The 15,285-nt window shown below is 56.9% G+C and overlaps 1 protein-coding gene across 1 annotated transcript in view; it reads right to left on the bottom strand.

The window, feature by feature from the left end:
- Positions 1-15,285, bottom strand: part of rnf17 (ring finger protein 17) — a 199,192-nt gene that overhangs the window by 56,146 nt on the left and 127,761 nt on the right. The gene's annotated exons all lie outside the window — the stretch shown is intronic.

Genomic DNA, 15,285 nt, shown 5'->3' with positions numbered 1-15,285 from the left:
GCATTTTGTAAAACCTGAGACCCAGAATGGGACTCAAACATTCCTATGGGTCACTCCTTTCAATTCAGCAATGGATCTCCTGTGTCTTAACCTAGGGGCCACTAAGGTCATAGAGGAAGTCTTCAATTAAAAGATGAGGGGCGGGACTCTGTCGGCCGATGCAGAAATGGGGAAACTCAATTGGGCGGAGAATTGATTCTGACGGCGATATTGCTGTGGGAGCCGATTTGACTCCAAATCGCAATTCTCCGTTGTCTCGACAGCAGCATCAATGAGTTCCGGAACGCACGTGCAGTAAACATCATTTGCATATCATTAGCGAGCCCGACCCAGTATTCTCCAGTGCCTCCGTGGTTCTCTGCCGCCGATGGGTTGAATTCTCAACGACGAGGTTCACTTATACTTTTAATAATCTGGAAACCGGCGTCGCAGCTGATGAAGGAGAGAGAGGAGGCAGGACACGGAGAGGCACAACCGTGGGCTTCCAGGCCGGACATGCTCCAGGAGGAACAGGAGGCAGCCACCCAGGATGGAGCGCCGGTTCCGATGACCTGCTGGACCCGGCATGCCGTCGAAGACTCCGGCTGAACAGGGAGTCAGTGTGACATATCTGCATCATGGCACACGTGGCACCCCGGGGAAATGTAGGAAGGACAACTGCTCCCGGTGACCATCAAGGTAACGGCCGCCCTGAACTTTTATGCCACGGGGTCCTTCCAGGTTCCGGGTGGGAACTTGTCCAGGATCTCAGAGCTCGGTGCACAAATGCATCTGTGCCTTCACGGATGGCCCATATGCCCAGTCGGCACAATACATCCATTGCAATGTGGACCAGGCCCAGCAGGATGCCCGGGCATTCGCCGTCATCGATGGGATGCCCCGAGTCCAGGGGGTATATGACAGGATGCATGTCGCCATGCAGATGACAGGCCGCTCTACACAAGCCGAAAGGTGTTCCACTCAATGAACGTGCAGCTGGTGTGTGACAATCGGATGCGCATGCATTTTTGTGCCTGATACCCGGGCAGCATGCACGACACCTTCACCCTAGCACACTCGACAATTCCTCACATGTTCGAGATGACCCCCAGCTGGGGGGTTGGCTCCTGGGCAACAGTGATTATCCACTGTGGTCATGGCTAATGACGTCTGTCCAGGGACTACAGACCGACGCCAAGATCCGCTACAACAACGCCCAAGCAGCATGCTTTGGCCTCCTGAATAGGCGTTTCAGGTATTTGGACCGCTTTGGAGGGGCCCCTCTAGTACGACGCTGAGAGGATAGCCAGCATCCTGGCGGCCTGCTGCATCCTCCGCAACATTGCACAGCAGAGGGGTGCCGTGCCGGAGGAGGAGGATGAACAGCAGTCCTCATCCGGCGAGGAGGATGCGGCGAAGGCCAAGGATGGGCAAGACATAGGGCCCAGGCAGGCATGGTAGGCCACACAATGTGTCGCCAGGGCCAACACGCATGGGATGCTCTGATTGCCTGCAGGTTCACCGACTAGCCAGGGACACAGACACTTTACATGCCGCACTGCAGGGCTGTAACACCGAGTGTGGTCCATGGGATGGAGGATGATGACAATTCGTTCTGTGATGAACTCTGGTGCTCGGCATTGTATGACAACCTCTGACCCCTGCCCACGGTAGCACTTTCGTCTGTCCACCTGGGTGATCCCTGCATGCGAGCCTGCCATTCCATCATGAGGTCCCATCGGATCCCGGGTGACTGTGTGTGGTTTTGCTTTTTGGGTTGGGGGGGGGGGGGGAGAGAAGAAAGATACAGAGACAGAGGGAGAGAGAAAAAGAGAAGAGGCCACCCGCAATCTCTGCCCATCCCCCCACCCGCATCCCCTCTTTGACCAGCCCACCCCTCACACCCATCTGAGAAAGCACCGAGGAAGGTTGTAACAGTGCTAATGTGCATAAATATTTACAGATATGTGCCCTAGCCCTATGAGTAAACTATACCCTGCACTCATGCCATTGACTGCAGTAACGTTCTGGTTTTATGGGACCTAATTTTATGCCTACATAGATCCCATTAGGAGTCGAGGCGACCTACTGTGATTTCTGCACTGCGACCTGGTTCCCCGTTAACGGCTTTATTCCGGGACTGGGCCAGGATGGCCCCAACTGATGGAGTGTCCCAGGTGGCATGGTGCCGCCCTGTTCTGCCGCTGCCCACCAGATGTGTCAAGGACTGCAGGGGGATGAAGGTGGAGAGAGGAAGAAAGTTTGAGGTGCTGCACCTCCCCTGCTCCCGATCTACTCCATGTGATGGGGGTGCGAGCCTGGCACTGCCAGTCCTTGAGGCTTGCACTGGTCTCAACCAGGGTCTGGCATGCTTGCGGCCATGGTACAAGGAGTGGACTATCGATGTCTGGGACTGCGTCACATTGACTGTGCCACCACATTCTGGGTCTGTGTCACAACAGCCAGTGACTGCATCATCTCCCTCTGGGACTGGGCCACGTCGGCTAGAGAATGGGCAATGCCAACGAAATTCACAGCCATGGCCTGCTGTGACTAGGACACATTCAGGAGCGCCGTTGCAATTTCCAGGTGGCTCTGGCACATGGCTGTCTCTGAGGCGGCAACCCTGTCCTGGGCCTCGGCCAGTGCTTGCGCAGAATGCCCAGGCCTTGGACATGCTGATCCATAGCCAAAATCCTTGCCCCCAAGACCTCCACCTTGGACATCACTCATGCTATGTTGGCCTGGGTGGCAAGCATGGTCGGCACCACCACCTGCTCCTACACGCAGTTGGACTTCTGCAACTGCACCTGCAGGTACTGGATGCTTGCCGTCAACCCATCAAGTAGTCCCTGGCTCTGCGACTGTATCTCCACGATCAATGGGACCGTCCGTTCCAGAAGCCCGAAACCCATCTGGATGACAGCTAGTTCCTGGGTCGGCCCGTCCAGCCCCTTGGGAGTTCCTACCTCCACCTGATGTACTGGATAAGCTGTGTGGTGCACACCAGATAGTGTTCCAGGAGCCTCTTCACTAAAGTGCTCAACCGAGGTGGAATGGAGGGTGTTGGAGACAGCTGTGAGGGGAAATCAGTGTCATCCCTGGACTCGAGCTCCGGTTTGCCTTGGGTCTCTTGTTGAGGGCTGCCATCCGTGCTGCTCTCATCACTGGCCGGCACACGGGGGGCTCCGGCTATGGCATTGGCTGGGAGCAGTGGACACCAGAATGAGCCAATACAAAACAAGGCTCATGATTAGACCACAAGCGGGGGGAGATAAAGGTGGTGTGGAGGGGGGGGGGGGGGGAAAGAGAGCACCTCCCTTTCCTCTGGCTGCCGCTTATGCCCAGGGCCCTCTGTTCGGGGCTGCAGATCCGGCGGTTCCCTTCCAGTCTTTTCCCACTCCCAGCGGTTATGGGTGGCCTGCCTCGCCTCCACTGCATCCAGAAGGGTCGGCAGCTCAGTGTCCGTGAAACAGGGTGCCATTCTTCTCACTGCCATCTTGTTGGCTTGGATAGTGTGTGGGGTGTGAAGTGTGTATATGCGGCTGCAGCTTGTCAGCCTCCTGAGTGTCAATCACAAATCCGGCACCTTTTCTCATTGTAATCAATTGTGTTCCACGTGGCTCTGGAGTTAGCCCGTCAAGTCGCTGAATCGGCCAGGTGCGGCACCAGTTTTGCTATCGTGGAAGTCCACAAATCCTACCCTGACATCAACAATTAGTCTCAGGAACGGAGAAGCCCGCCAGAGATTGCCAGCAGTAAACAGATGCAGGACAATCTGATCAAGGAGGAAAAGTCTGCAAGTGATGTGCAAAGCCTCAATGATCCTGATATTGAATCAGTTAAAAAGGTTTGAAAGGGCACAGAATCCTTAAGATACACTCAAGAGAACACTTGGCTAGTACACAGTGAGGTCAGGAAGAAACGGGATAGTGCAGCATTTAGTTTAGGCAATGAAGTTAGGGAGATGGAAAATATATCAGTGGGTGAGCCTTTTGCTGATATTGATCATTTTTAAGAAACAAATCACAGGAGGTGGCCAATTGGCCCATTGTGTCATTGCCAACTCTGCAAGGCTTCTGTTAGTCCCATTTCCTCATAGCTTTGCAAATTCTGTGTTCAGTTTATTAACCAATTCCCTTTTAAAGGGGCGGGATTCTCCGCAAACGGCACGAGGTCCGCCGACCGGCGCGAATCAGTCCGGCATCGCGCCGCCCCAAACATCGCAAATTCTCCGGCCTGGAATGGGCTAGCAGCGGCGTGACGCTATTCGCGCTGGCTCACGTGGTTCACGCTGTGCGGCGTCAATCACGCCATGCGGCGTCATTCACGACGCATGGCGTGACAGCTCAAAAGACGCGCTGCTCCTCCCACCCGACCAGAAGACCCGACCGGATGGCCGCCCGCCGCGCAGCCCCGAGGTTCCAGTACCGCGACATCGAGGCGCTCCTGGACGCAGTGGAGCAGAAGAGGGAGGCCCTGTATCCCGGACACGGCTGCAGGGTCGCCCCTCGCCACAGCCGGCGTCTGTGGAGGGAGGTGGCAGAGGCCGTCAGCGCTGTGGCTCTGACACCACGGACAGGCACCCAGTGCCACAAGGTGAACGACCTCGTCAGGGCAGCCAGGGTGAGACCCCCCACTCCCTGCCCGATATCCATATCCCCTCTCCTCCATATCCCCCATCCCACATATCCTCCATCCCCATATCCCCCCTCCCCAACATATCCCCCCTCCCCCATATCCCCCCTACTCCCCATATCCCGTCCCCCCCATATTCCCCCTCCCCGATGTGAATCCAGCCCTAACCCTAACCTCTGCAATACACGCGCAACCGATGGTGTGCATTCATATACCTGTCTTTACCCCTGCCACCACCCCCCCCCCCCCCCCCACAGGAGAAACGCGCACACAATAGGGAGCATGTGAGGACTGGAGGAGGCCCAGCTGATGAGGCCACTCACCGAACATGAGGAAAGGGCCCTGGAACTGGCTGGCGGACCCGAGGACCGGAAGGTTGCCGATGCAGAGGTCGGGGGCCCACCAGAAAGTGAGCCACCGACAGCCTGTCCCCATATACCCCCTCCCCATATCACCTGATCACCGCCTGCCTGTCTAACCATGCATGCTTTATTGTGTATCGCAGGAGCAAACGTCGAGGCACCCATCCCCGCAGATGCAGACCACCCGCATGATGCCCCTCGGAGACCACGGGAGACGGGGAGACCCGGACCCTCTGGCACGCGACGCCCGCAGGATGCCCCTCGGAGACCACAGGAGACGGAGAGACCCGGACGCTCTGGCACGCGACACCCGCAGGATGCCCCTCGGAGACCACGGGAGACGGAGAGACCCGGACCTTCTGGCACGCGACGCCCGCAGGATGCCCCTCGGAGACCACGGGAGACGGAGAGACCCGGACCCTCTGGCACGCGACGCCCGCAGGATGCCCCTCGGAGACCACGGGAGACGGAGAGACCCGGACCCTCTGGCACGCGACGCCCGCAGGATGCCCCTCGGAGACCATGGGAGACGGGGAGACCCGGACCCTCTGGCACGCGACGCCCGCAGGATGCCCCATGGAGACCATGGGAGACGGAGAGACCTGGAGCAACAGGGAGACGACGCCCCCGTCTCATGCGGGTGCGGCGACGCAGGCAGGCAGTCACAGGCCCCCGTCGCTGCCGAGCCACGAAACGACAACGCAGGACACCCCTACCCAGGACACCTTTACCCAGGACACCCCTACCCAGGACACCCCTACCCAGGACACCCCTACCCAGGACACCCCTACCCAGGACACCCAAATACAGGACAGTGACATAAAGTGGATGGGTGGAGACGAACCGCCACCCCAAAGTGCCATGGACTCCGAGTCGGACGATGCACACGAAACGCCACTGCTGTCTCCAACGCCCTCCGCCATCGGAGAGACACTCACCTCGGTTGGTCACTTTAGTGATGAGGCGTCTGGTACACTCACTGATGCGCACAACACAGCTGTCCCGGTACAGCAGGTGGAGGGAGGAGCAGCAGAGGGGCCGGGCGGTCAGAGGGCAGCCCGGCGCAAGCGAACATCTGCCGCCCAGATGGATCCCGGGTTCCTGGAGTTACCGCACCCACCCATAGACCCGATGGAACCACCGAACCTGGGACGAGCGAAGAGGGTGACGGCCAGCTTGCGGCAGCTGCAGTCGCAGGTGGAGGAGTCCACCCGCGTCCAGGAGCTGGGAGTGGTGCCGGTCATGCGTGCCACCCAGGCCGACACAGCACGGGTGGCGTCCGCAGTGGAGGCAATGGGGGCGACGGTGTCAGACATGGGGAGCGGTTTGCGAGGCCTGGGGCTTTCCTTGCAAGCGGCGTCTGTGGCCCAGGACATGGCTGCCCTCTCACATGAAGCCATGAGCCAGCGGCAGATGGCAGAGGCGCTCAACGCCGTGGCCCAGTCTCTGCAGGCCATGGCCCAGTCTCTGCAGGCCATGGCCCAGTCTCTGCAGGCCATCGCGGAGGGCATCGGCACCATCGCCCATGCGCTAGCCGGCGTTGCACAGTCACAGACAGGGATGGGCAACTCCCTGAGCTCCATGGCTTCAAACCTGCAGACCCTTGTCGATACCAGCACAGGCCTCCAGGACTGGCAGCGCCAGGTGTCGGAGGGGCGTCGGATGGCCAGTCCGTTCGCATCCCCCACCCATGTAGAGGCCCGAGGGAGGAGGTGGTGCTGGGGCCCGTCCCGGGTCCCCCTGTAGGGGAGGTCCCGGGACACCTCAACACCTCGGGCTTCCCTCCTTCCGTCCCAGGTGCATCGGGTGGGCAACGGGCAGGACAGGCTGGCAGCTCACCATCCCAGTCGCCCGGGCCGCAGTCTGGCCCATCTAGGCCAGGACGCCCCAGGAAACGGCCGCCAAAGGGATCCCGAGTCAGAGGGCAGGAATCACAGGAGTCCACCTCCAGTTCTGCTGTACCGTCTGGGGAACCACCTAGGCGTAGTCAAAGGGCCCATAAGGCCAAACAATTAGACACTGAGTAAGTTGGCACGGGTGCAGGGCACAGATGAGTTTTAGGGGCTAAGGCACGTGCATGCACTGCTTTCGTTATTAAAGTCAATGTTACACCTACAGAAGCTGCCTTTCTGCTCTGTCCAAAGTGTGCGGGGGTGTTATGTACATTGAGCTCAAGTGTGTGTGTGAGGGGTGGTCTTACCTCGGCCCCAGATGAGTCTGCCCCCTTCCCCCTGGGCCGCCCTCACCATCCTCCCGGGCAGAGGACGGGACCGTGCGCTGCAGTGTCACAGCCGCATGCAGGGATGGTCCGGGTGGATGGTGGTACTGTGGCCATGGGTCAGACATAGTCCAACGATGTGGAGCCAGGAGCTCACCGCAGGGCGGGTTGTCATCATCCTCCATGGCCTGCAATAGACACGCGTCCACCGGCAACTGTGTGCGCCCTGGCGTTGTGCCACAGGTGGATCTGCAATGGGGGGTGGGGTGCATGCGGGTGGGGTGGGTGGGGTTGGGGAGGGGGTGAGGGAGCTGGGTGGGTGGGGGTGGTTGGGTGTTGCCATGGTGTGCGGTATGTGGCCATACTAGCCGATTCCCACGCCCCTCTAGTCAGTGAAGCGGGCGTCTATCAGCCTGTCCCGTGCCCGCTGGCCCCGCCGGTAACGCTGGACAGCCATCCGCCCATGTCTAGCCCGTCTGCCCTGACCAATGCCTCCATCCCCCTCATCTGGGGAGGACTGCGCCTCTTCCTGCTGCTCCTCCACTCCGCCCTCCGCTGCCTGCGGCACATCGCCCGTCTGCTGGGCTATGTTGTGCAGGACGCAGCACACTACAATGATGTGGCCGACCCTATCCGACGGATACTGGAGGGCGCCCCCTGAGAGATCCAGGCACCTGAAACGCATCTTGAGCACGCCAAAGCACCTCTCTATCACACCCCTTGTCGCTGCATGGGCATCATTGTAGCGGTTCGCCGCGTCATTCCGTGGCCTCCGTATGGGCGTCATCAGCCACGACCGCAATGGGTAGCCCCTGTCGCCCAGCAACCAGCCCCTCAGCCGGGGATGGCGTCCCTCGTACATGCCGGGGATGTATGACCGCGACAACACGTATAAGTCATATACACTGCCTGGGTACCGGGCGCAGATGTGCAGGATAATCATGTGGTGATCGCAGACCACCTGTATGTTCATGGAATAGGTCCCCTTCCTATTGGTGAACACGGCCCTATTATCTGCAGGTGGCCGCATGGCGACGTGCATCCCATCGATCGCGCCCTGGACCATGGGGAATCCGGCCACGGCAGAGAAGCCCACGGCCCAGGCATCTTGGCTGGCCCGGTCCACAGGGAAGCGGATGTAGCGGTCCGCCATGGATTATAGGGCGTTCTGTCACTGCCCGGATGCACCGGTGCACCGATGTCGGCGAGATCCCGGACAGGTCCCCACCTGGCGTCTGGAATGACCCCGTGGGATAAAAGTTCAGGGCCACCGGAACGTTGACGGACACGGGGAGAGGGTGTCCCCCGCCAGTGCAACGCGTAGCCAGGTGTGCCAGCAGGTGGCAGATGTGTGCCACGGTTTCCCGGCTCATCCGGAGTCTCCTCCTGCATTCCCAGTCCGTGAGGTCCTGGTACGACAGCCGGGGCCGGTACACACAGGGACTCCTCGGGTGCCTCTGTTGCCGTGGCGCCGCGACGTCCTCCTCCCCCTCCTCGTCCTGTCGGGTGGGTGTTCCTCCAGCCTGGGCGGCTGCCGCCTGTCCCTCTGCGGCAGCCTGCGCCGCCTCTCTGGCACGCTCCTCCTCGTCATCCAGGGCACCGTGGACAATAGCGGCTGCTGCTACGGCGGCCAACATGGCTGGCTGATCGGAAAACATGACGGCCTGCGCGCGGGGGTGGGGGGAAACGACGACATGTCATCATTGCCCGTACCCCCTCCCCCCCCCAGCCAGGTGGCATGGACGGCATGGGCGCGACTGTTGGAGGATGGCACCTGGCCAGGCGGACAAACTCGCTTGTCCTCGCATCCCCCCCCCCCCCCCCCCCCCCCCCCCCCCCCCGGCACGCACCTCCCCGGCAGTCATCCCCCCCCCCCCCCGGCACGCACCTCCCTGTCCCCCTCCCCGGCAGTCATCCTCTCCCCTCCCCCCCCCCCCCCCCCGGCAGTCATCCTCCCGTCCCCCTCCCCGGCAGTCATCCTCCCCGGCACACATCCCCCCGGCACGCACCTCCCCTTCCCTCTCCCCGGCAGTCATCCTCCCGTCCCTGGCACTCACATTGCCCCTGCCCCCCCCCCGAAGACCACCCCACTCTACCTCTACACCCCGCCCCGCCCCCCCCCCCCCCCCCCCGCCCCCCCGCCGCGCACACACCTCTCCCCCACACACACAGACTGCAGCCACTCCATCACCTCGCCTGCGGCCAACCCCCCAGGCCGTCACCCACCTCCACGCTGGACGGCATCAACCATCAGCACTGGTTGACGCCAATTAAAAGGTGGTTTGATTTTTGCCGACGTGACCACGACTTCGGCCCATCCGGACGGGAGAATATCGGCAGCCCCGGAGTCCATTGCCTCGCTCCCGCCCATGCCATTCTCCGAGGCGGGCGGTGCAATTGACCCCCCGCCGACTTTTCTCCCTTCAGAGAATTCGGCGGGGGCGGGATTCACGCCGGCCCCCGGCAATTCTCCGACCCGGTGGGGAGACGGAGAATCGCGCCCATGATCTCCATAGGGACAGGTAACTTTTAAAGAGATTAGAGCTGCAATTCCAGCTGAAAAAGTGACAATGTTTCATGTTTTAAACTTTTACTGTAACAAATGACTTAAAAAAAACACTAATGACTAAACATTATTTTCTTTTTGTACACAACTTGTACTTTTGACTACAGAAAGAAATTCTCCCCTTTAATACATACCACACATCACACTCTCCACAGAAACAGCTCGTATAGCAAACAATCCATAGTTTCTCACAGCTTCCAATGGGTCCCCATCGTGTCAATTAGTAACTCTGAGTGATCATTTCACAGTCTCATCCTCGGATTTCACAATTTCTTAAATCCATCACTAACAGTAAAGCCTGTCCAAAGATTCCTTTTCTCACAGCCATGCCAGGATGAATCGGCTGCAGGATTTCTGACTGGACACACTCCCTCCCATACCCGGTTATGGTTGCTCACAAAGCCAAAAACATCCTCTTTTCTCTGCTGATCATACAGAATTACTGTCCCTTCATGATATAAAAAAAATAATAATTTTAGAATACCCAATTATTTTTTTCCAATTAAGGGGCAATTTAGCATGGCCAATCCACCTTCCCTGTACTGTAGCCACCTGGGTTGACCACTTCCCGACTTAAAATGGAGAACCGCAAAGGCTGAAGGGAAATTCAGCCAACACAGGCAAAGACTAGCAAGTGCAGAAATCATGTATACTGAAATCTGCAAAACAACCAGACAGCACTGAAACCAGCAGCCATCTGCATAATAATGCAGCAGCCATCTGCATAGTAATGAGCGATTCCAAGGCACAATGGCAACACTTAAGGTGAATAAAGCCAAGCCAGACTCCTCGGCACCAGCAGGAGCCAAGACAAAGGAAGGCCAACGGACATTTAGGGACCGCCCAACGATCAGGGAACAACTCCAGTATTGGAGAAATCGATCCAAGTGATCGGAACGCAGTCCAATCACTTGGAACCAGGTATGGGGTCCGCCCCGAAGGGAGGGAAGCCCCTGGGGACTATAAAGTAAAGCCCCCAAGTTCAAATCGTCCTTCTTGACAGGGTCACTCAGCAACTTGAATCAACCGTGAGAGTGACCTGTCCAAGCTGCCGCATCAACCAAGTAAGTCTCAAGTTGGGGGATCTAGCGGGGGGGGGGGGGGGAATTATTGGGCTGCTGCTGCTGGGGAGAGGGGGGAGCTGGCATGGGGTGGGATGGGCGGGGGGGGGCACCGCCTGGGGGGGGGACACAGCTGCGTGGGAACCGGGTGAGGAGCTGGAAAAAGGGGATGGCTAATTGACAAGAGGGGGGGGGGGGGGGGTAAAAAAAGCCCCCTAACCCGGCTGATCACGTGGAACGTGAGAGGGCTGAACGGGCCGATAAAGAGGGCACGGGTACTCGCACACCTTAAGAAACTTAAGGCAGACGTGGTTATGTTACAGGAAACGCACTTGAAACTGATAGACCAGGTGAGACTACGCAAAGGTTGGGTGGGGCAGGTGTTCCATTTCGGGGCTAGATGCGAAAAACAGGGGGGTGGCTATATTAGTGGGGAAGCGGGTAATGTTCGAGGCAAAGACTATAGTGGCGGATAGCGGGGGCAGATACGTGATGTGAGTGGCAAACTACAGGGGGAGACGGTGGTTTTGGTAAACGTATATGCCCCGAACTGAGATGATGCCAATTTTATGAGGCGTATGCTAGGACACATCCCGGAATTAGAGGTGGGAAAGTTGGTAATGGGGGGAGATTTCAATACGGTGTTGGAACCAGGGCTGGACAGGTCGAGGTCCAGGACTGGAAGGAGGCCGGCAGCAGCCAAGGTGCTTAAAGATTTTATGGAGCAGATGGGAGGAGTAGACCCGTGGAGATTTAGCAGACCTAGGAGTAAGGAGTTTTCGTTTTTTCCCCGATGTCCACAAAGTCTATTCGCGAATAGACTTTTTTGTTTTGGGAAGGGCGTTGATCCCGAAGGTGAGGGGAACGGAGTATACGGCTATAGCCATTTCGGATCACGCTCCACATTGGGTGGACTTGGAGATAGGGGAGGAAACAGAAGGGCGCCCACCCTGGAGAATGGGCATGGGACTAATGGCAGATGAAGGGGTGTGTCTAAGAGTGAGGGAGTGCATTTAAAAGTACTTGGAACTCAATGATAATGGGAGGTCCAGGTGGGAGTGGTCTGGGAGGCGCTGAAGGCAGTGGTTAGAGGGGAGCTGATATCAATAAGGGCACCTGGGAGGCGCTGAAGGCAGTGGTTAGAGGGGAGCTGATATCAATAAGGGCACATAAAGGAAAGCAGGAGAGTAGGGAACGGGAGCGGTTGCTGGCAAGAACTTCTGAGGGTGGACAGCAATATGCGGAGGCACCGGGAGGAGGGACTGTACAGGGAAAGGCAAAGGCTACACGTAGAATTAGACTTGCTGACAACGGGTACTGCAGAGGCACAGTGGAGGAAGGCACAGGGTGTACAGTACGAATATGGGGAGAAGGCAAGCAGGTTGCTGGCCCACCAATTGAGGAAAAGGGGAGCAGCGAGGGAAATAGGGGGAGTGAGGGATGAGGAAGGAGAGATGGAGCGGGGAGCGGAGAGAGTGAATGGAGTGTTCAAAGCATTTTATAAAAAATTATACGAAGCTCAACCCCCGGATGGGAGGGAGAGAATGATGGGCTTTCTGGAACGGCTGGAATTTCCCACGGTGGAGGAGCAGGAAAGGGTGGGACTGGGAGCACAGTTTGAAATAGAGGAAGTAGTGAAAGGAATTAGGAGCATGCAGGCGGGGAAGGCTCCGGGACCGGATGGATTCCCAGTTGAATTTTACAGGAAATATGTGGACTTGCTCGCCCCGCTACTGATGAGGACCTTTAATGAGGCAAAAGGAAAGGGGACAGCTGCCCCCAACTATGTCAGAGGCAACGATATCGCTTCTCCTAAAGAAGGAAAAGGACCCGCTGCAATGCAGGTCCTATAGACCTATTTCCCTCCTAAAATGTAGACGCTAAGATTCTGGCCAAGGTAATGGCAATGAGGATAGAGGATTGTGTCCCGAGGGTGGTCCATGAGGACCAAACTGGGTTTGTGAAGGGGAGACAGCTGAATACGAATATACGGAGGCTGCTAGGGGTAATGATGATGCCCCCCCACCGGAGGGGGAAGCGGAGATAGAGGTGGCGATGGATGCTGAGAAAGCATTTGATAGAGTGGAGTGGGATTATCTGTGGGAGGTGCTGAGAAGATTTGGTTTTGGAGATGAGTATGTTGGATGGGTGCAGCTGTTGTATAGGGCCCCAGTGGCGAGTGTGGTCACGAATGGACGGGGATCTGCATACTTTCGGCTCCATAGAGGGACAAGGCAGGGATGCCCTCTGTCCCCATTATTGTTTGCACTGGCGATTGAGCCCCTGGCAATAGCATTGAGGGGTTCCAAGAAGTGGAGGGGAGTACTTAGAGGAGGAGAAGAACATCGGGTATCTCTATATGCGGATGATTTGTTGCTATATGTAGCTGGACCCGGCGGAGGGGATGCCAGAGATAATGCGGACACTTCGGGAGTTTGGAGAATTCTCAGGATATAAACTGAACATGGGGAAAAGTGAGTTGTTTGTGGTGCATCCAGGGGAGCAGAGCAGAGAAATAGAGGACTTTCCGCTGAGGAAGGTAACAAGGGGACTTTCGTTACTTGGGGATCCAGATAGCCAAGAATTGGGGTACATTGCATAGGTTAAATTTAACGCGATTGGGTGGAAACAAATGGAGGAGGACTTCAAGAGATGGGACCTGGTGTCCCTGTCACTGGCAGGGAGGGTGCAGGCGGTTAAAATGGTAGTCCTCCCGAGATTCCTCTTTGTGTTTCAGTGCCTCCCCGGTGGTGATCACGAAGGCTTTTTTTCAAAAGGATCGAAAAGAGTATCATGAGTTTTGTGTGGGCCGGGGAAGAACCCAGAGAGTGAGGAAGGGATTCTTACAGCGTAGTAGAGGGATAGGGGGGGGGGGGCTGGCATTAACCGAGCCTAAGTGAGTACTTACTGGGGCCGCCAATATCTCAATGGTGAGTAAGTGGATGGGAGAAGAGGAGGGAGCGGCGTGGAAGAGATTGGAGAGGGCGTCCTGTAGGGGGGACTAGCCTACAAGCTATGGTGACGGCCCCATTGCCGTTCTCACCGAAGAAATACACCACAAGCCCGGTGGTGGTGGCGACTTTGAAAATTTGGGGACAGTGGCATAGGGGAAAGACGGGAGCCTTGGTTGGGGTCCCCCGATAAGAAATAACCATAGGTTTGCCCCGGGGAGAATGGATGGGGGATTTGGAATATGGCAAAGAGCAGGAGTAACGAAACTGAAAGATCTGTTTGTGGATGGGAAGTTCGCAAGTCTGGGAGCGCTGACCGAGAAATATGGGTTGCCCCAAGGGAATGCATTCACGGTATATGCAACTGAGGGCTTTTACGAGGCAACAGGTGAGGGAATTCCCGCAGCTCCCTGACGCATGAGGTGTAGGACAGAGTGATCTCAAAGACATGGGTGGGGGATGGTAAGGTGTCAGATATATAATAGAGAAATGAGGGACGAGGGGGGAGATTATGGTAGATGAGCTGAAAGGGAAATGGGAAGAAGAGCTGGGGAGGAGATTGAGGAGGGGCCTGTGGACGGATGCCCTAAGTAGGGTAAACTCATCGTCCTCGTGTGCCAGGCTAAGCCTGATTCAATTTAAGGTGTTACACAGGGCGCATATGACTGGAGCACGGCTCAGTAAATTTTTTGGGGTAGAGGATAGGGTGTGCGAGATGCTCGAGAAGCCCAGCGAATCACACCCACATGTTCTGGTCATGTCCGGCACTACAGGGGTTCTGGATGGGGGTGACAAGGTGCTTTCGAAAGTAGTGGGGGTCCAGGTCGAACCAAGCTGGGGGTTGGCTATATTTGGGGTTGCACAAGAGCCGGGAGTGCAGGAGGCGAGAGAGGCCGATGTTTTGGGCCTTTGCGTCCCAAGTAGCCTGGCGCAGGATACTGTTGATGTGGAAGGAAGCCAAAGCCCCCGGGGGTGGAGACCTGGATAAATGACATGGCAGGGTTTATAAAGCTGGAACGATTAAGTTCGTCCTAAGGGGGATCGGCTCAAGGGTTCACCAGGCTGGTGGCAACCGTTCGTCGAATACCTCACAGAAAGATAGAGGGAATGGAAAAGAAGAAGGCAGCAGCAGCAGCCCGGGGGGGGGGGGGGGGGGTGAGGTGGGGGGGGAGGAGGAACCAGAAGGACTCTCAGGGTTGTTAATATATATGTATAATATGTATAGGTCGTTGCTATAAATAATTGTATATTGGACTGTTAAATCATATTTTTGGAGAGTGTTTATCTGAGACAAGGCAGTTGCCAGTTAGTTTTTAGTTTTCGTTTTTGTTATATATTATTTATTCTTTGTTTATAAAACAGGTCATTGTTATTTATACTGTTATATTATTGTGTAAAGGATACACAATGTACTGTGATGGTTGACCAAAAATTTTCAATAAAATATTTATTTTCTTTAAAAAGTAAGTCTCAAGTCAACAACTCGCTACGAGATAGGCGCTTCCTAGCT

The sequence above is a fragment of the Scyliorhinus torazame genome, chromosome 15 (genome assembly GCF_047496885.1).
Source record: "Scyliorhinus torazame isolate Kashiwa2021f chromosome 15, sScyTor2.1, whole genome shotgun sequence".
NCBI classification, from domain to species: Eukaryota; Metazoa; Chordata; class Chondrichthyes; order Carcharhiniformes; family Scyliorhinidae; genus Scyliorhinus; species Scyliorhinus torazame.
The sequence above is the reverse complement of the archived record's forward strand: the minus strand, read 5'-3'. Positions and strand labels throughout refer to the sequence as shown.